The sequence below is a fragment of the Asparagus officinalis genome, chromosome 3 (assembly GCF_001876935.1).
Source record: "Asparagus officinalis chromosome 3, Aspof.V1, whole genome shotgun sequence".
NCBI classification, from domain to species: Eukaryota; Viridiplantae; Streptophyta; class Magnoliopsida; order Asparagales; family Asparagaceae; genus Asparagus; species Asparagus officinalis.
Window position 1 is genome coordinate 67,021,926 of NC_033796.1, and position 21,945 is coordinate 67,043,870.

At 34.0% G+C, this 21,945-nt stretch overlaps 1 long non-coding RNA gene across 2 annotated transcripts in view; it reads right to left on the minus strand.

Moving 5' to 3' along the window:
- Nucleotides 1-13,241, minus strand: part of LOC109834290 — a 65,901-nt gene extending 52,660 nt beyond the window's left edge. For both annotated transcript variants that reach the window (XR_002245523.1, XR_002245522.1), the window contains exon 1: nucleotides 13,159-13,241. This is a non-coding gene — a long non-coding RNA (uncharacterized LOC109834290). The remainder of the gene's footprint in view (nucleotides 1-13,158) is intronic.

The following is a 21,945-nucleotide window of genomic DNA, read 5'->3' on the forward strand; positions in this document are numbered from 1 at the left end:
AGCAAACCCTAGAGAAACCCTAGCCTCCTCTCCCCCTCAAAACCCTAGCTCGTTTTTGGGCATTCTTGGGTGATTTTTAGGGATTTTCAGCAGTATTTTGTGGATGCAGCGAAGGGGATTGCTCTTCATCACATTTGAGGCGAGTAACATCTTGCCCAATCCTTCCCCTAGTGTTTTTAATAGTTTACACATGTTTTTCATGAGTTTTATCGAGCCTAAGACTTATTTTCAAGTATAAGTCAATGTTCTTATTAGGGTGAATGCTAGAAATCATGTATTTCAGATTTTAAATCCTCACCAACGAGTTTTTGAAGAAAACCCAGATCTGGAAATATTTTTAAGGAAATAAAAATATGTGTTTTCTTTTGATTAAATGCCTTTCCTTTCATGTTTAGGGGTTAATTGTTAGATTTAACTTATAAGTAATTGTTTCCCACACTAGATGTGAATTTTTCACTGTATCATAGTCTAGAATTGATAGCTATAGAGATATAGATCAGTATAATGGAAGGATGGATCGAGTTGGCGAATTTAACTTGTGATATATGCAGATTTTAGCCCGTAAGTCGACTCACGACTCATCATGAGTCGACTCATCAGGTTGAGTCAACCCATGACTGTCATGAGTCGACTCACGAAGGAATTTTCCTGTTATCTCAAGTTTCTGCTGAGTCTACTCGTATCGGATCATGAGTCGACCCATGAGACATGAGTCGACCCATAAATGAGCACGAGTCGACTCATCACAGTATTTCCTATTTTGTTTGTGTTTCTGTTTAATCATCTGCGGTATACCTATATATATACATATATACAGTGTATGAATATATATATGTTCGAGGATATTGTCTACTATTCCTGAACTTGGGGTGTTGCCTTGTTTATCGGATAATTAATTGCAGTGATCTTGATTTCCCCTGTACCTGTAAGATGACATTTGTGGCATAGGCTTAGATCAGCACAGCAGGGTATGTACAGGAATAGGACATGTATATCTTTCTATGCACAGTCCTCGTGTTGGACTATAATCCATTTCAAGTCCTCGTGTTGAACTATAACCCATTAGAGTCCTCGTGTTGGACTATAATCCAATTTTATCATGTTTTAGACTTTTGCTAAACCTTGAGCATGTTACTTAACCAAGTTGGGTACACGACATATTGTATTAGGCTAGGGCATGATAGCTACCTAGGTTGTATATGACACCTATTGTAGCTTTGTCATGTTTACATTTTAGCGGTAGAGATGGGTATGTATTCTTTTCTTTATTTGTTTCTTGTGACCAACCTCGGGTCTAGTATTTAGGGATCTACAATTTGAGATACAAGGTATATACATGAGGGTTTCCTTATTTGGATTATTTCGCTCGACGTACCTATGCTCATGTTGTATTTTTCCTAAGTACTAAAACCCATTAATGTTTGTGTAAATGATTTATATTATTATGTATTGACTGTATTTTCATATACAACGAGCCCTATCCCTTGGGGTTGGTTGTGATGTTGCTCGCTAGCGCTTTGACGCTCGTTGTCCCTCCCCCTTTCAGGTAACGAGCCAGGAGCCCGGAGAGTCGCAGGTTGATGGCGATGTACTTTAGCTTCAGCCGTCTATTTAGTTATATTTTCTTTGAGCTCCACTGTAGACTTTTGTGTAGACATGTGAGAGTCTTATCCTAGAAGTTGTAAAGGTTGTGTGTCTTATTTCCTCTTGTCAGACATTTTGTATTTGAGACTTGTTGAGAACTCCAGTTCGTTTATTTCAGACATTTACTTGTATTCCAGTATATTAGATGACGAAATATTAATTTGATCTCTATTATTTCATCAGTTGATTCTTGTATAATCTTTTACTTGCTTTGTACTACACCTGTTGTTGATTCCACTAGAGAGATAGTAATTGTGATGGTGAAACATGTTATTGTACGGTGTGGTGCATGGCAGGTTTGACATTTCTGGTTTCACCTCGGACTGTAGCCTTGTGTGAACCCAGGGGCGTCACAATCGAATAAGCTGAAGTACATAGTCAAACCTGGGTTCACACAAAGCTGCAGTCCGAGGTGAAACCAGAAATATCAAACCTGTCATGCACCACACTGTGCAATAACATGTTTCACCATCACAATTACTATCTCTGTAGTGGAATCAACAACAGGTGTAGTACAAAGCAAGTAAAAGATCTTACAACAAATACTTGATGAAATGATAGGACTCAAATTAACACATCTCATCAATCAAATAAGCTGAAGTACATAGTCAAAGTCTGAAATGAACAATAAAGATCTGGAGACCTCAACATGTCTCAAAGTACATAATGTCTGATACAGGAAATAAGGCACGCAGCATTTATAACTCTAGAACATAAACCTCTCAAGTCTAAAATGTCTCAAGTGTAGTATAAAAATAAATACATCTAAAAAGAGGATAATAGACACTAGTATGGGTCGCCCTCAACCAGCGACTCTCCGGGCTCCTGGCTCGTTACCTGAAAGGGGGAGGGACAACGAGCGTCAAAGCGCTAGCGAGCAACATCACAACCAACCCCAAGGGATAGGGCTCGTTGTATATGAAAATACAGTTAATACATAATAATATAAATCATTTACACAAACATTAATGGGTTTTAGTACTTAGAGAAATACAACACGAGCATAGGTACGTTGAGCGAAATAATCCAAACAAGGAAACTCTCATGTATATACCTTGTATCTCAAATTGTAAATCCCTAAATATTAAACCCGAGATTTGTCACAAGCAAAAATAAAGAAATGATTACAACCCTATCTCTACCAATAAAAATGTAAACTTGTCAAAGCTACAATAGGTGACATGTCCAGCCTAGGTAGCTATTATGTCCCAGCCTCATACAATATGTCGTGAACCCAACATGCTCAAGGTTTAGCAAAAAGTTTAAAACATGACAGTAATGGATTATAGTCCAACACGAGGACTTTAATGGATTATAGTCCAACACGATGACTTTAATGGATTATAGTCCAACACGAGGACTGCGTATAAGAAAGTATGCATGTCTTATTCTTGTACGTACCCTGTTGTACTGACTTAAGCTTGTGTCTGAAATGTCATCTTACATGTACATGTGAAATCATAATCACTGCAATTAAATTCTCAATAAACAAGGCACTCCTCAAGTTCAAACGTGATAAACAGTACCCTTGAATATGACCAGTTGACGTATGAGTATAAACTGGGTTTACATCGATCAACGCGTAGTTTTTGGTCAACGTCGGTCAACGCGTAATCTTAAGTCAATGCCGGTCAGCGCGTTGCGATGAAAATCAACGTCGGTCAGCACGTTGCGGTGAAAGTCAACGTCGATCAACGCATTGTGATGATGGTCAACGCTGATCAAAGCGTAGCCTTTGGTCAATGCCGGTCAACATGTAGCTTTTGGTCAACGCCAGTCAACGCGTAGTCTTAAGTCTGTTAGACCCTAGAGGGGGGTGATTAGGGCCTTATGTTAATCTAATCCGATTTTATGCCAATTAAAAGTAATTAATAAGTTATCCTAGCAAGTATGAAATATAACAAGATAAATGAGCTAGGATAAGCAATATGAACAAATGAATATATCCTAGCAATGAGATATTACAATTATATGAGCAATGATATATAAATCACACAAGGGGAAACAAACGAAACTAGATAGTGGGTTAAATAAACAATGAGCAATACACAAAGGCGATATAAGATATGGGCATGAAAATAAGTGCGCAAATGCAATCACAAACAAATAATATGATCACGGAGTTCGGTCTAACCACTTGACCTACGTCTCCGCTCCTCACCTCGAGGAGATCTCCACTATCACAACCGGGTTTTCTACGCTTACCCGAATAACGTTTACACCTCACACTTGGTTTTCTAGTTTACCGAAAACTCTACAACTCACACACTCTTGTAATCCCACTTTACACCCTCTAAGTGTTGGCTTAGCCCGTGTCCTTCTCCTCAAGTGCTCGGACACAACCTCTCCCAAGGTTTGTCAATCAACGTCACTCCTCTTGGATTTGACCCCGTCTCTCACCACACACTCCTCTCGGTGTACAAGTGTATTACAAAGTGAACCTCACAATAAGCACAATACAATAAATGATTATTCTCTAATATGGATGAGAACACAATGAAAGCTCATACTCAATTGTTATAACACTCACCAACCCAAATATACTATGTATGAAAATACAATAAGTTCAATGTGGGTGTGTGTAAACAATGAGTGAAATAAAATCTAACTCAAATAGCAAACTAGCAATAATAAGAATATGAAAATCAATAATAAAATTGCTAGAGAAAATAGTTAAAAAACTTCTCTATAAACACAAAGAGAGAATGATGAAATATTGAAGATGAACTCATCAACAACTGATGTAAGCTCCTCTTTGTAAAAACAAACCCCAAACTTAAAACAAACTAAAACAGGCTTAAACCCTTGTTAAACTTTTATTTAAAAACTTCTTAGATAATATCTGGTAGAAGGGGTTTGAGGGGTTTATATAGGAAGAGAAACCAACAGTAAAAACCCCAAAGGAAAAGACCAAAAAGCCCAAGAATCAGAAATCAGATTCTGTACAAAAATGACCGTTGGGGTGAACGACGGTCGACCGTGAAATTCTCGCGGCCGACCGCGAGCCACTTTCGAGCCTGAGAAATTTCAAGAAAGTTAGGCGATCGACCGTAGTGGTCGACCGTGGGAATTTTCGAGCTGACGGTCGACCGTGGCGGTCGACCGCGAAAGTTGCTGATGGATCCACAGGAAAATCAAAGGCGCGGTCGACCGTAAGCTGACATATGAGAAAACAGGTTTGAAAGTTGATTTTTTGATTTTAAAACCCTGTTTAAAAATATCAAATAAATTCCAAAAAATGTAAAACTTTGGGGAATGATTGTAGACATGATAATAAACATGCTACAAAGACTGGTTTTTAAAAAAAAATCTCCCAAATAAAAAATATCATTATTTTACAAGATAGTCCAAAACATGAAAATATAAACATATGAATTTTAACATTTTGGCTAAACCATGTTTTGAAACAATACAAAATGATTTTGTAGACTTAATAGAAGATGTAAACTATTGTTATGAAGTCTATAAATAATGAATGTAGTACTTTATCAAAATACACATATAATACACTAAAACATGATTTCATGGAACTAAATAAAATTGATATTGATGAAATCATATAAATGCATATAAGTATGAAACAAAAATATGTTTTCTAATTGTATTCAATTGTTTCATAGTAAAACTTGAAACCTATCAAACCAAAACATATATGTATATATATAATTATATATATACAAAACCAAAACGTGTATGTGTGTATATGATTTAACTGAAAGTACTAACACACATAATATAAAACTAAACTAAATATACCCAAGCTTGTGATCTTCAACGAAGCTCTATCTTGGTACACTCGCGGATGAAGCTTGAACTTGAATCTTTAATTTGAATTGCAAGGCTTCAACTACTATTCCACCAATCTTCATTTGATATGATTGTTATGGTGTAATCCATCCAACCTCCAACATATTGTTTGCCTAGAATAAATATAAAACACAAACACTAGACAAACAATAAGAATGCCAACAATCTCCCCCTTTTTGATGATGACAAACAATTTACGAAAAGAGATATATGCATGAAAGAAAATAAATATATAAATTATAATTTACATGCATATAAACAAACAAGATAGATATAGATATACTCACAATATTTCTAAAACACAAACACTAGACAAACAATATTAGATGTAAATTGTTTGTAAATCATCATCAAAATAAGAAGGCCAACAAAGTCAACGCCGGTCAGCGTGTTGCGATGAAAATCAACACCGGTCAGCGCATTGTAATGAAAATCAACACCGGTCAACGCATCATGATGAAAGTCAACGCCGGTCAACGCGTTGCGATGAAGGTCAATACGTCGTCAAATCTCGTCAAAACAAGGCTCGAATCAACTTCAGAACAAAGGATGATCCCAGGGAGTTAATCGTTATTCAGATACGAACCTCCGACGAAGATAATCAGTTCAATACGACTCAACGACACGAGCTAAAATCAGAGATCAACACATTGCGATGAAGGTTAATGCGTCGACAATTTTTGCCAAAACAAGGCTTCAATCAATTCCAAAGCAAAGGATAATCCTAGGGAGTTCGATCGCGATTCAGATGCGAATCTCCGACGAAGATAGTCAGTTCAACGTCAATTCAACGACACGAGCTAAGATCAGAAACTAATACACCAGTTTCAGTTCAATGCTTCAACAACGGTCAGACGATAAATGCAGCACCAGCAGAATCTCAACTATTCGACAAAATACTGAATAGATTAAGAATTGAAGAAGTTAAGAACTGAAGCCAATTATAAGTATTTTTACACCGATTGAAGATGGAGTCTATCACATCCAAAGTATTTTAGACTTTTCTATAAAAGAAACGAGACTAAAACGTTTTAAATGGGGTATCTATAGACGTTAAAAATTACCTATGGGTTCTCGCACACAACTCGAGATAAAAAGAAGACGATGAACGTCATTATCCGAATCAAGAAGGATTATCTAATGTCATAGAGAAACTAACAAATGCACGAAGTGAGTTGATAAAGCATACAAATCAACGGGATGGTACAATAACGAAGAAGCGACTCGACATGAGGTTACGTTTCACCCACAAATGAGTAAAAACCACTCATGTCTTGCACATCCCATGAGTGTCTCGCTCATGGAAGGTTGTAGATCTCTTCGCGAGATTTCTAACGCACCTTGGATCACTTCATTCCGAGGTCGGACGAGAGAGTTAAGACCAAAATACCCGAGACCATTCAGGCCATTCTACACCAGCAAGACACAAAGTGTGCCTCAGAGAAGAATGTAGATTTTGACCATGACTTAATTCGAATCTGAAGAAGCTCAAAAGACAAGAGTTATAAGTCTCTTTGTCAGCTTTCCAACGCATCTTGAATCATCTCATTCCGAGGTCGGACGAGAGAGTTAAGACCAAAATACCCGAGACATTTTAAGCTGTCTAGGACATGTGTGAGACAGTCGAAGTGACTCGCGCCCAAGTCAGCTCTCGACGTGTTTTCTGATAAGATTGGCTTTCTAGAACTCCTTGGGGTCATCCATAAACATGTGGGATTATCCTTAAATGTATGGAAACTGTTACACAACCGAAAACCCATATAAACGGATAATAACGGTTGTTCTTCGACCCTATCCACAAACACGACATTCCTATCCACAAACATGGCATTTACAACCTATAAATACACCCCTAGCACCCTCATAAAAGCAGATCTGAAGGGAGCCACGAATTTAATAGAGGAGGAAGAGTTCTTGGCGAGTTCTTCGGCATAAAGAAGGAGAGTTCGAGAGATCTGAGACTCGTTCCCCCTTTTCCTCCGGATCAAACTTGATTTTGATCTCGAGAAGAGTCGTAATCTCGCTTGGTCGAGATTATCACTTCGGCGATTACTTTCTTTTTTAACTAAGAGCTTTGAATAATCACTCTGTGAACCAGATCTGATCCGTGACGGTCCACGGACTAACGCGTCCCCGGCACAGGCAAAGATCTCATGCAAGCAGAGACTAATAAATAGGATCTGTGTGTTGTTTGAAAGAAGTTGTAATCTTTATTTTTCATTGAGATCTTATAAAAAGATCAATTTTTACTTGTTTTGAACTTATTGTAACGAAAGAAGTTGTAATGAGTTCCGCAATGAAAAAACCAACTTTCACCACAAATAGATGGAGATGCAGTTTAGCTCACCGTTATTTATTATTAGTAGTAATTTAATGCTCCACCGTAGTTATTATGCATTTTCAGACATTTAGAGTTGTATTTCATTTTGAAACACTAAGTACATTAGTACTATTTCAGTTGACTCTTATGTATTGAGATTTTTCATCTATATTCTGACATCAGTTGTACTTTATTTATTTCAGTTGGAACATGATTATTATTATTTTGATATCTCTTTCCTTTATCATATTCATTGCATTCTTATCCTTATTCTATCTGCTTTGTACCTATACTTCTTGTATTCGATTCCACTAGAGAGATATTACTGTGATGGTAAAATATATTGTTGCACAGTATGGGTGCATGACAGGTTTGACATCCTTGAATTCACATTGGACTGCAGCCTTGTGTGAAACCAGGAGCGTCACACCCAAACCCACTAAGAATTAAGTTTAAATTAAATGGGTTTGACCCGAACCCAAATCGAAACCCAGCCCGTTTTTAAATCAGATTTAAAATTGATAAAACGGGTCTATCCCGAAAAACAAAACCCAAACCCAAAACCCTGATAATTTGAATTTTACTGTGAAATTATTTTCAGACCCCTGTTTGACATATCATCAACTCTCCGGATTTTACTGAATTTGGGCGCACATCAGATAGAGCGTGTGTGCTTGTACTGGTGTCTACAATTCCCAAAAGCTTTTCGATCAAATACTCATTTGCTTCAAAACCAAATCAAAAACTAACTTCTGCCCAAGTTTTGTACTACCAAAAAGAAACTGCTCCACCAATTTGTACCTCAAAACATCAAGTATTCACAAATTTACTATTAGAACATGAGAGCTCGCAATTCAAATCAAAAATAGATACAACCTCTTATCAAAACTGCTCATTTCAACCCAAAAAATATAAAAAGGATAAAGAGATCTCAAAACACACAAAAACTGATAAAAATACCTAAAAACATGAAAAAGTCTTAATCTTGCAAATATATCATCTATCTAAAACATTGACTCCTCCTCCTTGATAGAGATTGTGGATTGAGTCCACCTTTTAAAGAAATCCACCCCTTGATTAAAATCTACGTATCTACAAAGTAATTAAAATCAAAGTTTTTTTTGGTTGAAATGATAGATGAACTACAGATCTAAAAGACCCATAAATTATAACTTTAAAATAATTAATTTAGAAAGTAAAAATACTTGCCTTAGGGTGTAGATTTATCTTCTTTTAAGGTCCAAGCTCTGCAAAAGGTCAGCCCTAATTTTTGAGGGAGAGAAGATGATACTTTTATATGAGGTATCATGAGATGTGTTGTGTGTTAATGGTTACACTGGCAGTTGATCCAACTCAATAAGACAACATGCCTTAAAGCCCATATCTCTCTTAAAGCCCAAGTAAATTATGAAAACCAATAAAACAAATTCAAAACTCAAAATTTAATTTTTAATGAAAGATAAAAAGGAATGATTATGATCTTCCACTGGAATAAAGTATGTGACACATGTCAAAAATGTACAATTCAATAAAATCATACGGTTCAAATTTACCCACCTGAGATCTACCGTTGAAAATAATCTAAAGCAGGCTTGAGCCTTTACATAAAATCTTCAGGTATTCTCCTCATGAATAGGGTAACACAAATAGCACTTGCACAAGGAATTCTAGTCAAATCTCATACTCTACATGAACATGTTTGATTTCCCAAGTAAACTGCGTCACTTAGTCTCTTATGAATTATCTCAAATTCGCTAACCTCATCTTGTCTAGTCCAATGCCCTTCACACTTTATCTGTTCAACATATGCCTCTTTCATCTTTTAATATGCTATAGGGCTCGTACCACCAACAAATTTGTCTTTAAGTTTTTTCTTTTGTTGCATTGTATTGATGATGGCTAAATTTATATATCTAACATAGAAATAATTGTGTAATCTCGCAAGCAAAATGAATGAGGCAAAAGTTTCTGTCATGTTGTTGTCAACACTATACATTTGTTATAATATTTAAAATGAGACTTACAAAATGTTTTCGGGTCTCTAGCTATGAAATCATCATAAGCTTGGTATGAGTTCTTCTTAACTTGTCAGCTTTTGTTATAAACACTCTCATGCTTATGACCTTAACGTAACCTCAAATTTGTTTTTGAAAGACCTTTTCTTTGATTTGAGTAGATATGTCTAGCATATTGTTTATGGTCAACTGTTGGCCATAATTCATGAATGGCAGGAACCAAAGCTTGTAAAATATAACCATTGATTAGTACAACTAATATGATTAAAAAATCTAATCCAACAAAATTAACCATAAGAAAATAATATAACTTGACATTACTTTTTGCTGATCAGAAATAATATCCATCAATCACCATTGCCCATCTAATGATCCTCACTCAAAATCCTTAGAAACCAGTGCAAAGAGTTAACATTCTTTCCTTCAACTACCATACATGCTATTGGCCACACTTGACTATTTTCATCTCTCCCAATTGCAAAAAGTAGTTGACTCCCACATGCATGCTTCAAACAAAAATATCCATCGAGGTCAAATATATGCCTACATTCAAGTGAGAAATACATCTTCAATGCTTCCAAACACACACAATCTCATGAAAGTAGCTAATTGACTTGTTCAGACTCATGTATTTTTAATACTCATATAGTCCTTGCATGCAATTTGTATAATTCTCTAATATAAAGCTTGAGCAACCCATATTATTTCTTCATCGGTCCTTCTATAATATTTAAAGCTTTATTCTTAGCTCTCTAACACTTTCTTAAACACACATAGATCTCATACTCCTTGGTCATTTTAGCACAAATTTCACTTTGCCTGAAGTTAGGATATCTTAATATATTGTCAAGAGACTCATGAGATAACCAATTCTACATGATTATTCTATTTTCAAAATTTAGTTACAAGGATGATAATGATGCATACCTTCAATATGCCAAGCTTCATGTTCCTCAAGATTTGGACCTCCTATTATCCCCCAATGGCAAAGTGAACAACCAATAGTAAGCCTGATGAGGACATCGCACAGCCTCCACTTCGCACATACTTTCGCCGTCGTCGTCGTCTTGCTTCAGCTTATATTTGGTTTTGATTTTGAGAAGGCTTGGAGTCTAGCTAGTGTTACGTTTATTCTCTTTATTGTATTTGCTCTTTTTTTAGTCCCACATCGGATATGGGAGTGAACTTGTAATTGTTGAAGGCCTATTTAAAGAGGTCAATTCTATGGAATAAATAATGAATATTTGAAGAAAATTTTGTTTCATTTGTGAAGCTTTGGGTATTGATTTAATCTCTAAGATTGAGTCAATGGTGGTGAAGCCAAGGCCCGGGTTGCGATTCGTGGTCATATCTTGTTACTTTTCCAAACCCTAGCTTTCCAAAATCTTTGTTCTTCCCCAAATTTCCCAAATCCCTTACATTAAACCCTAAAATTCCCATCGTCCTGCATTAAAGCCTCTTCTTATCATTTTTCCAAGTAGATCAAATCATGGTGACTTTGAATAGAGCATTTAAGATGGCTTCCTTTAATATATTCCTTGATGTGAATTTTTACCCTAGTTCAAAGTATAATTATTTCATACTAGTATCCTCATTAAAAAAATTGAAGTTTACATTCCAAGTAGATCAAATCATCGTGACTTTGAATAAAGCATTTAAGAATGGCTTCTTTTAATATATTCCTTGATGTGAATTTTTACTCTAGTTCAAAGTATACTTATTTCATATCAGTATCCTCATTGAAAATTTTGAAGTTTACATTCACCTTTTTCTTCTTTGTTATGATTCTTACGTACTGGGCCATCCTCGTCATATTCAATCAAAGCTTCTTCATCCTCTCTATGTCTTTGATCACTTAACCCTCATAGTATCCCCTCTCCATGTCTTTGATTACTTAATCCTCATAGGTAGTCCAATAGGTAGGCCAAAAGGATTGAGTTGGTAATATACCGTTTGTACTTGAGCCTCTTATTTTCAACCCCTCAAAAGCATTATTTGATTTTTTTGCTTCATCCTCACACTGTTGGGGCTCACTCAGGCCAAACTTCATTAGTGGTGGCTTGTGGTTTAATTGTGCCAGCTTCATGTGGTGGGTAAGGGTTCAGATGTGCCAACTTCATGTTTGTTAGATAGTGGAAATAACACAACTTTGTAATATAGTCCAACATTGTCACCATGTAATAATGCTCTTGAACTAAGAACAAATCTCCCATTCTCAGCTCTTACAATCTTCTTAGTCCTCTACCTTACCTCATACAACTCCTCATCATCAGAATTCAATGCTTTTTTTGCTTCACTGCCAACACTATTAACTGAGTCAACACTCACATACCCTCCCTCATCATCTCTTGCATCTCTGTCATTAACATGACCAACATTAATATTATAAGGAAAATTTGCATTTCCCTCTCGTACCTTTGCAATTGGTTTTGTCCTTTGCCTCTCTTTTCTTTTTCTATTATCTCTGAATTCACCTTCATCACATCAAACTAAGTTAATAGGGTCAATCTTGTAAGTTTCATCCTCCATTGAATTATCATCATTAATAGATTGTTCATTATGGTTTGTGGGTGTGCTAGCTATGGGATTGATAAGAGCATTGAGGTTATGAGTACTACATTAATCCCCAAATAATGGCTTTTTTTGAGAGTTAACATCTTTCTCCAAACAATAGGACCATACCTTTTAGGAGATATGTAAGTGCACTTTGTATCTTGCAAATTAATCCTAAACTTGAAATTGATCCTCTCTAGTATTGAAATGAGTTCGTGTCTCGCTACCATTTTGAATAAGATTGACATCCACTTCTAACAGTTGATCAACATCATGATGTGCACATACTTCTATCACCCTATGCCTACGAGCATGGTCAACCATTTCAGCCAAGCCTTCATTTGATTTCAAAGCCTCCGATTCACCACTGCTCAAGCCTACACCAAAAATTGAGAAATACAATCTCCCCACATTGTGTTACTCGTCCTCCATTATCCTTTCTTTCAAATGCTCAATGCAAATATTTTTGCATCCATAAATTCAATAGTAAATGTACCCCCAATTTAATCAATATTATGACCAAAAACAAACTGCATGCCATGTCTATACTTAGTCATAATATATTGAGGATCTACAGATTATTAATAAATATTATTTACAAACTTATCAATATTGAAAATCCCAACAAATCTTACATATGAATAACATATTGCACAAAATTCCCTAACTGATTTCAGAAAAAACACTCATTTTACAAATTTCATAGTAAATTACTTCCAATTTCTGGATTTTACTTCAATTATTTGAATAAAATCAACCTATTTACCATCTACTACTTCAAAAGATATCACGGCAAGATAAAGGTTAAATGTATCTCACCTATTTGCCTCAAGTTCGACGGAAGCACCACCGCTGATCTACTTGGAGAGAATCTCTTAAACTCCCATTATCATGCTCGAGACTTTAACAAATGGGCGAATTTGGACATTTGGGGGAATTTATACAATTTTAGGATTGGATGCCACATCATCCCTGCCACCTCAGCTATTTGATGCTACATCAGCACATATAAGTCGCACGCGGTTAGGGGCTGTTTGGATAGGTTTTTTTGGGTGGTAAAAGAGGAAAAAGCTGCCAAAAATGTCAGTTTTTTGGCAGCTTTCCCCCAAAATCACTTTTTTAAGGGGTGATTTTGGGGGAAAGCTGCCAAAAAGCTGACATTTTTGGCAGCTTTCCCCACTTTTACCACCCAAAAAAAAGGAACCAAACAGCCCCTTAGTGTTTTATCACTGATACACAAATGAGTCACTTTAATTACCCTAAAGTCGCTAGAGAGATTTTAAATACCTTATTGTTTAAGCAAGTCTACTTTACATACTAATTTGGTTGTTTACCTTACATATTTTGAGGGCAAGTGAGAGATTGATAGAGTCTATATGTCATTGCATATCCAATACTTCTTATGTAATATTTGAATATTACTTAAGTTTTATTATTGCACGTATTGTTTGGGTAACTTTTATATAATTTTTATATTATCCTTAGAACTGTTTGGTCAGATCATGCACTATGATGGTCATTTGCTTGGATTTATGCTCTGATTTAGAGATTTCTTAAATTTATTGTTAACATATAACTAATAAAAGATAGCTTTGTTATAACATGTTATTATGTATGACGCCGACACGTGAGATGTGGCGGTAGGTCTCAATCACCGGAGATGAAGATTCCTCCGATGTATGTCATAAGCGTATATTGTGATATGTATACATTAAACCATACTTGGATTATTTAGAACCGGTCACCTAAGAGATAGAGAATTCGAATTGTTACATAATCCCTTTGACTTGATGATACTGTTATTTTTTATTTGATAATTTATTATGCTTCGATATGATGGTTAAGCTTCTTTTATAAGTGCTATGCAACCTGAAATGTTGGGTTACTAGATTTCATTTAGAAAAATAACAAATATCTAGATAGGATCTATTATGCTCATTTTAATGAGTTAATTTATTATGCATATCTCAAGAAGCTATTAAATTCCCGTTGACGAGTGGTTTTGAATTTTTTTTAATTTATTTTCTTATAAAAATAAAAATGTTTTGATGTTTTAAAATGATTTTTATTTATGTTCATGGAATTGAGCAAATAGGTTAATTATTTGTCTTGCTCAATAAAATTGCTCAAAATAAAATGATGCTAGAAGGGTCTGAATGTAAGATAATATTAAATTATAATCTATAAGGTTAGTCTAATCTTATATATAGGATTTATATGTAGTTTTTATGAAAAATAGAAGCACAATAAAAAAAATTGAGAACCTATCTTTCAGTATTGCTTCTCTTCAGTGAGGAGTGAATTTCATGTGGAGGTTTTTTTTGCTCTTGAAGAAGTTATTTCGGATTGATCTTGGGACATGTTATTAAAGAAATTTGGAAAGTCTTAGGTATTCTTCTAAACTTCAATTAATTTTGATTAATCTACATGATAAGTATTTGCATTTTCCACTACATTGTATATCATGTTTTCAACAGTAATCTCGCTCATTGAATTCAGAATGTGCGATAACGATTGGAGAAATTGGAGACTCTCTAATCTACTACTTATAAACGAAAGGAGAACAACAAAAAAGTTATGATGAACAGTAAATCTTAGGTGGAGCAATCAAAAGGGGCCATGTCATCCCGTCAAAAGGAGCCATGTTATTATTTTTCCTCTCTTCTACTGCCACCATTCCCGCATCTCTCTCCTATTGCCTCCCTCTCCTACTACCCACGTTCTTTCCCCTAATCGATTTCAAAATTCAAAAAGCCCCCTCTCGAGATCCCCCTGTAAACCCAGTCGAGACTCACCTCTCTATCCTAACTCAATAAACTCTTTTAATTTTTTGGGAAAACCACCCCAACCCCTCCTCATACCGTCTCACGTTCTCTCACCCTCTCTCTCATTCTCTCATATTCCCCATTTTGTTGATTACAGGAAAATCCGAGAAGCAATCAAGAGCAAAATCAATTCCTCCTCCTTCATCTTCAATGGCATCCTCCGCCTCCTCTACTCCGCCACCGCCGTCATCACCTCTGCCACCGTCGGCAGCGAAGAAGAGTTTCCTTCGCCGGGTCCTCCTCTTTCTCCTCATCGCCAATCTCGCCATTGGAGATAAAAAAAAGTTGCACTTTTAAGGGTTTTAATTCAACTCCTTGGTTCTTATTGCAGTTTCAAAAATGAAGAGCGATGAAAGCGAGAAGCAATCAGATTATTTTAACTCCCACGTCTAGGCCAACTTCTCCCTTGAGCAATCATCGAGGAATTCAGTGGATCTAAGAAGCGGAAGCGAGACTCTTCGTCTCTATCCAAGAAAGGCAAGCCCTTTGGATCCAAACCCGCTGAGTTCCAATCCACTGGCGGATCTAAAAAGGATCCGAAATCTTTCAAGTCGAAACCCATTAAGACCTACGATGCCTTCGAGAAGAAGGAGCCCACAACCCCAAAAGAGAAGTGATTATCTGCTAAGGTATTGGGTTCTGGTTCTCATTTTCAATTAGTTTGGTACAAAAGATTCTATCTTTTTGTTGTTTACAATGGGAAAATTCAATTTTTGTAGGAAATGGCTGAGGAGAGGAAGAAGAAGAGGAAGCCAAATTACAATATTGACGATCCTGTTGGGGATTCAAGCTCGCTCTCAGAAACTAGGACTCTCATATTAGGTTTCCTTGATTTTAAAAATATCATCTTTTCGTTACATTTTTCAGATTTTTTGGGTATTTTGATTTTTTTAATGCGTTATGAAATGGGTTTTGTAGGAGATTTTGATGGATTGGTATTTTCAAGATTCATTCGATCATTATGTGGTTAAATTAGGCATTTGATCGTTTGCATTGATGTAAAAGGGGAAGTTTTTCTATTAACTTGGGGCAAAGGTAGCAAATATTGCATGTAGAAAATGTTCCATGTGGCATTTGTTATAGGAAATTAGTCTGAAATATGTTAGTTTAAATGTTTGCAATTTGTTGTAGGAAATGTGCTTCTGAGTGTAAAATTTTGGTGTTATATTTGGTGCAAATCTATTGATTAAGCATATTTTTCCAATGCAAATCAAGTGTTTTTGGAGCTTCAATTATAAAATTATTTGTAGTTTGTGGGTTGGACTATGCTAGCAGGATATCATAATATTAATTTTTTGAACTTTTATTTTTTCATGAAATTTCCATTATGCCCGGCTGCAGCAGATATTGAAGCATTCCTCTATAAAAAATGGAAACTAAATTATTACATCGCAAGTAACATGTTGACTACCAGACATTATAAATAGAAAATTGGTTGCAAAATTTGCTGCCACTGCTCGGTTTCATGTTAACAAAATAATTTTATACTATCATGTGTTTTCTTTTGTCCATTGTCTTATTATGTTTGTCAACTGGTATCTTCACAAATGTTTAATCAGTATTTATAAACATATCATTTAGGTAGCTGGTTTGAGCAATATAAATTTTATGTGGTTTAGTGAAAATATGAAGTCCTTTGTAGGTTATAATATAAATTTTATATGGTTTAATATCAATGGCTACAATCAAATTGTGAAAATCTTTTAGATACCGTGCTTTGCACAGGTCTAAATACTAGTTACTATCTAATTGTAGAGGATCCATATCTAAAATAATATGAAGGAATCATTAAATGCTTATTCCCGATTACTAAGATTGCAACTTTGAATTAAATAAGTGGAAATAAGGAAAAATAAAGTCCGATTTAGCTTAACATATGATGTAGAATCTAAACAAGAAAGAAAAATGGAATTCATGAGGGGAAAAAAAGAATATCATAAGAAATGGGGAGTAGATGACGGGTGCTAGGGGAATGGAGATCATGAAAGGTTGACGAAATAAGAGGGTGATGCTGAAGATTGAGATGAGTGAAAGGAGAAATAGTTTGATTGTCGTTTGGCTTCCACGTCTAGGGGTGATAGATTACGACCCAACCAGTTGATCCGACCCTGCACCACCTGTTATAAATGGATATGGATTATCTTATATGGGTCAAGTTATAAATGGGTCAACCAAAATAACTATTTATTAATCGTGTCATAAACAAGTCAACTCGGTGACCCGTTTAGCTTTAACTCATTTATCTTTTAACTTTTAACATTCAAAATTTACATTAACACATCTAAAAAATGTGAATACTTATAAACAATACAGAATCAATAAATTATAAACAATAATATGAAATTTTGGAAATTTGTAGAAAACACATTGAGATGATGAAAATGGAAATTCATCCTCAAAAGTGTAAAATTTACGTAAAATTGGAAAATATCAAAGCTTAAAAACAATACAAAATCTATAAACTATAAATAACAACATGAAAAATTTTAAATTTTGTAAAAAAAATCTTAAAAGTGCAGAATCTACAACTTATAAACAATACCCCTGGAAGCAACCTAAAAATCTCAAATTTTATAAAAACACACCCCCGAGAATATCAAAACTTGCAGACAATACAAAATCTATAACTCTATATTTGCAAAAAACAAAATGAAAGATTCAAGATTTATAAAAAAACACCACCAATAAGTAAAAGTTTAAAAAAATTAAAAAATCAAATATTACAACCGGTGAATTATAAGCTACAAAAATCAGCTGAGTTTTTTGAATTTACCAAAACACCCTGAAAGTTTTGAAATTTGCAAAATATAACCACAAAACATCTATTTTACATAAACATCCCCCAAAAATATCAAAATTACAAACAAAATAAAATCTATAAATTCTAAACAACACCATGGGCCGATTTTAAAATTTATAGAAAACACCTTGAATGTTTAAAATTGCAAAATACACTTTCAAAGAGTAAAATTTTATGGAAATATACCCTAAAATATCAAAACTTACAAACAATACTAAATTTGTAACTTAGAAATAGCATCGTGAAAATTTTGTTCGCAGAAACATCCTGAAAGTTTCAAAAAGTACAAGAAACTCCTTAAATTTCAAAAATTATAAGAAAATATGAAAATCAAAACTGAAAAATACTAAAAAGTTTAAAAATTAGAAAAAGTCCCCAAAATGTCAAAAAACACCTTCAAAATTTAAATTTTACAGAAAACACCTTGAAAATTTCTAAACTTCTAACCGGCACAAAATCTATAAATGATAAATAGGACTAGGAAAACTTTGATCATGAATTTTATGTTTAGTACATGAAATAAGTTGGATTGATTATAAAACCAATAAATGGGTTATTTGGGTCGGGTATGGGTAACCCATTTGATAAATGGTCAAGCCAATTATAGATGGGTCAGGTTGGGTCAATATTATATGAGTTGGGTTAAAATTTATATGGGTAAGGTCGGGTCGGTTTGACCCCTTTGTCACCCCTATTGCAATTATTGGAGAGAGAAATATTGAATTTGAAGGAAGATGCAGGAAAAAGAAAGGATATTTTTCGAAATAATAATGGAATAATTATCAATAGGGAAAGCCGAAGTGTGGGTTTTATTCGGAGATGATATAGTTACTTTTATATCAACGAGTTGGATTTGAGAAGAGGATATGGAAGATTTGTGCCAGATGACATATTAAGATGAATTAATTTTTATAAAATTTTTACTTTGGAAAGTAATTAAATAATAGAAAAATGCCAAGTGCAGGCCCGGCTCTGGGACTGTGTGGGATGATCGACCGCACAGGGCCCTGTAATTTTGGGGGCCCCAAAAAAATCCCTTCACCCCTGATCTACCGTCCATTTACTACTCCTCAATTGAATCCCTTCACCTTGGTGCTCTGAGTTCCTCTCCTCCGCCTGCTCAGATCTGAGCCCGCTTCAAATTAGGTTGTATTGTTTCAAATCTTTTGACTTCTTTCAAATTGATTGTAGTATTTTTTTATTTTATTATAGAAACGCCTCCAAGAAAGTATCCTTGTGGATATGATAAACGCAAGAAAAAAAGAAAAATTGAACAATTTGTCCAAACTTAAAGTGGAGCGCTTGATAAATTTATTGTTAGAGAAACACAAGATTTAGTTAAAATTTTAATTAAAAATTGTAACATTAATGATTTGGGCTTGAATGAATATGATAATGAAAATGTTGATGATCAAAGTAAGAATAAAAATGATAATGAAAATGAGAATCAGAATGAAAATGATAATGATAATGAAAATGAGAATCATAATGAAACTGAAAATCAGAATGAAAATGAAAATGAAAGTAAAAATGAGAATCAAAATCAGAATGAAAATGATATTGACAATAAAAATAAAAATGAGAATGAAAATATTTTAGGCAATGAACAACCTAATCAATCCATGCTCATGAATTTGAATATTTATGATCCAAGAACTTGGGATAATTTGGACACAAAATCTAGAAATATATTACTGGAAAATGGCCCTATAAAAGATCTATTAGTCGAAAAAGATCCTAAAGATAAAATAGAAAGATGTTTTTCTTCGGCATTTTACACTAGACATTTATCAGATGGAGAGAAATGCGATAGGGAATGGTTAGTTTATTCAAACGATATCGATAAAGTATTCTGTTTTTATTGTAAATTGTTTAAAAATGGTTTTAAGAAAAGTTTTTTTAATAAATGAAGGATTTAATGATTGGATACATCTTAGTGCTAGGCTTAAAGAACATGAAACAACTAATGAACACATCATTAACATGAGTACTTGGCTTGATTTACGCATAAGATTAAAGAAAAATAAAACAATCGATAAAAATATTCAAGAGCAAATTAATAAAGAGAATGAACATTGGAAGAAAGTATTACAAAGAATAATTTCTATTGTTAAATATCTTGCTAAACATAACTTGGCATTTCGAGGAACAAATGAGAGAATTTATCAAAATAATAATGAAATTTTTTTAGGCCTAATTGAAATGATTGCAGAATGAGATCCGGTAATGCAAGAATATGTTCGACGTATTGAACATGGTGAAATTCATTATCATTATCTTGGTTATAGCATTAAAAATAAATTGATAAGTATGTTAGCTTCTAAAATCAAATGTGCAATAGTTCAAAAAATTAAAGAAGCTAAATATTTTTTAGTAATACTTGATTGTACTCCGAATGCAAGTCACCAAGAACAAATGACTTTAATATTACGATATGCTGATATTTCTACAAGCCCAATAAAAATAGAAGAATTTTTTGTAGAATTTTTAAAAGTAAATGATACACATAGACAAGGACTTTTTGAAGAATTGCAAAATGTGCTAAAAACTTTTAATCTTGATATTGATAATGTACGAGATCAAGGATATGATAATGGGTCTAATATGAAAAGGAGACACCAAGGTGTACAAAAAAAATTATTTGATATAAATCCAAGAGCATTATACACGCCTTATGGTTATCATAGTCTTAATTTAACACTTTGTGATATGGTAAATTGTTGTGGTAAAGCAAAAGACTTTTTTGGAATGATACAACGCATTTATACATTATTTTCTCACTCAACAAAACGATGGCAAGTTTTGATAAATAATGTAAACGATTTAACTGTGAAGCCTTTGTCGGCTACACGTTGGGAAAGCTATATTGAAAGCATTAAAGCAATTAGATTCCAAACGCTTGAAATAAGAGAAGCACTACTTCAGTTAGCAGAAACTGATAATGACTCCAAAATAAGGAGTGAAGCAGATTCTTTAGCAACACATGGAATTAGAAAATTTAAATTTTTATTAAGTATGATTATTTGGTATGATATATTATTTGTTGTTAACTTAATTAGTAATTCTTTACAATCTAAAGACATGCTTATTGATATTGTTATAGATCAAGTGAAAGGATTGATTAGGTTTTTTGAGGATTATAGAGAAGTTGGGCTCACACAAGCTATGACAATTGCTAAAAAAATTACAACTGAAATAAAAATTGATTCTGTATTTCAAGTAAAACGTCAAATTCGTAGAAAAATATAATTTGATGAGAATATTAATGAGGAGACAACACAATCAGCTGAAGAATCTTTTAGAATCAATTATTCTTTGTATATTGTAGATCAAGCTATTGGTTCACTAAAGAAAAGGTTTGAGCAATATAAAGCATATGAAGATATTTTTGGATATTTGTTTGGTTCAGAAAAGTTAAATTCATTAGATGATAATAATTTGAAAGCATGTTGTAATAAGCTTGAAATTGTTCTAAAATATAAAACATTTTCTGATCTTGATGGGAAAGATTTATTTGGAGAACTAAAAATCTTACGAAATATTTTACCAAAAGAAATAAAGATGGCTATTGATATACTGAATTTCTCAAAAATACGAAATTGTTTTCCAAATGCATGTATTGCGTATAGAATATTATTGACTATACCTGTTACAGACGCATCTGCAGAAAGAAGTTTTTCAAAATTAAAATTATTAAAATCTTATTTGAGATCGATCGTGTCACAAGAAAGACTAAATGGACTAGCTTTGATATTCATTGAAAATGATTTTATAGATAAAATTGATGTTAAAGGCTTAATTAGTGATTTTGCAACTAAAAATGCAAGGAGAACAATTTTTCGATGATTCTTTTTTATGCTAAAGGCTTCGATATCTCTTATGAAGGTAAGCACATATACAAAAGGAACATAATATGCAAGTAATTTCTTATTGTGAACTATTTGCTCTATTGGAAATCTTTATTAAGATGGGTTTACATGT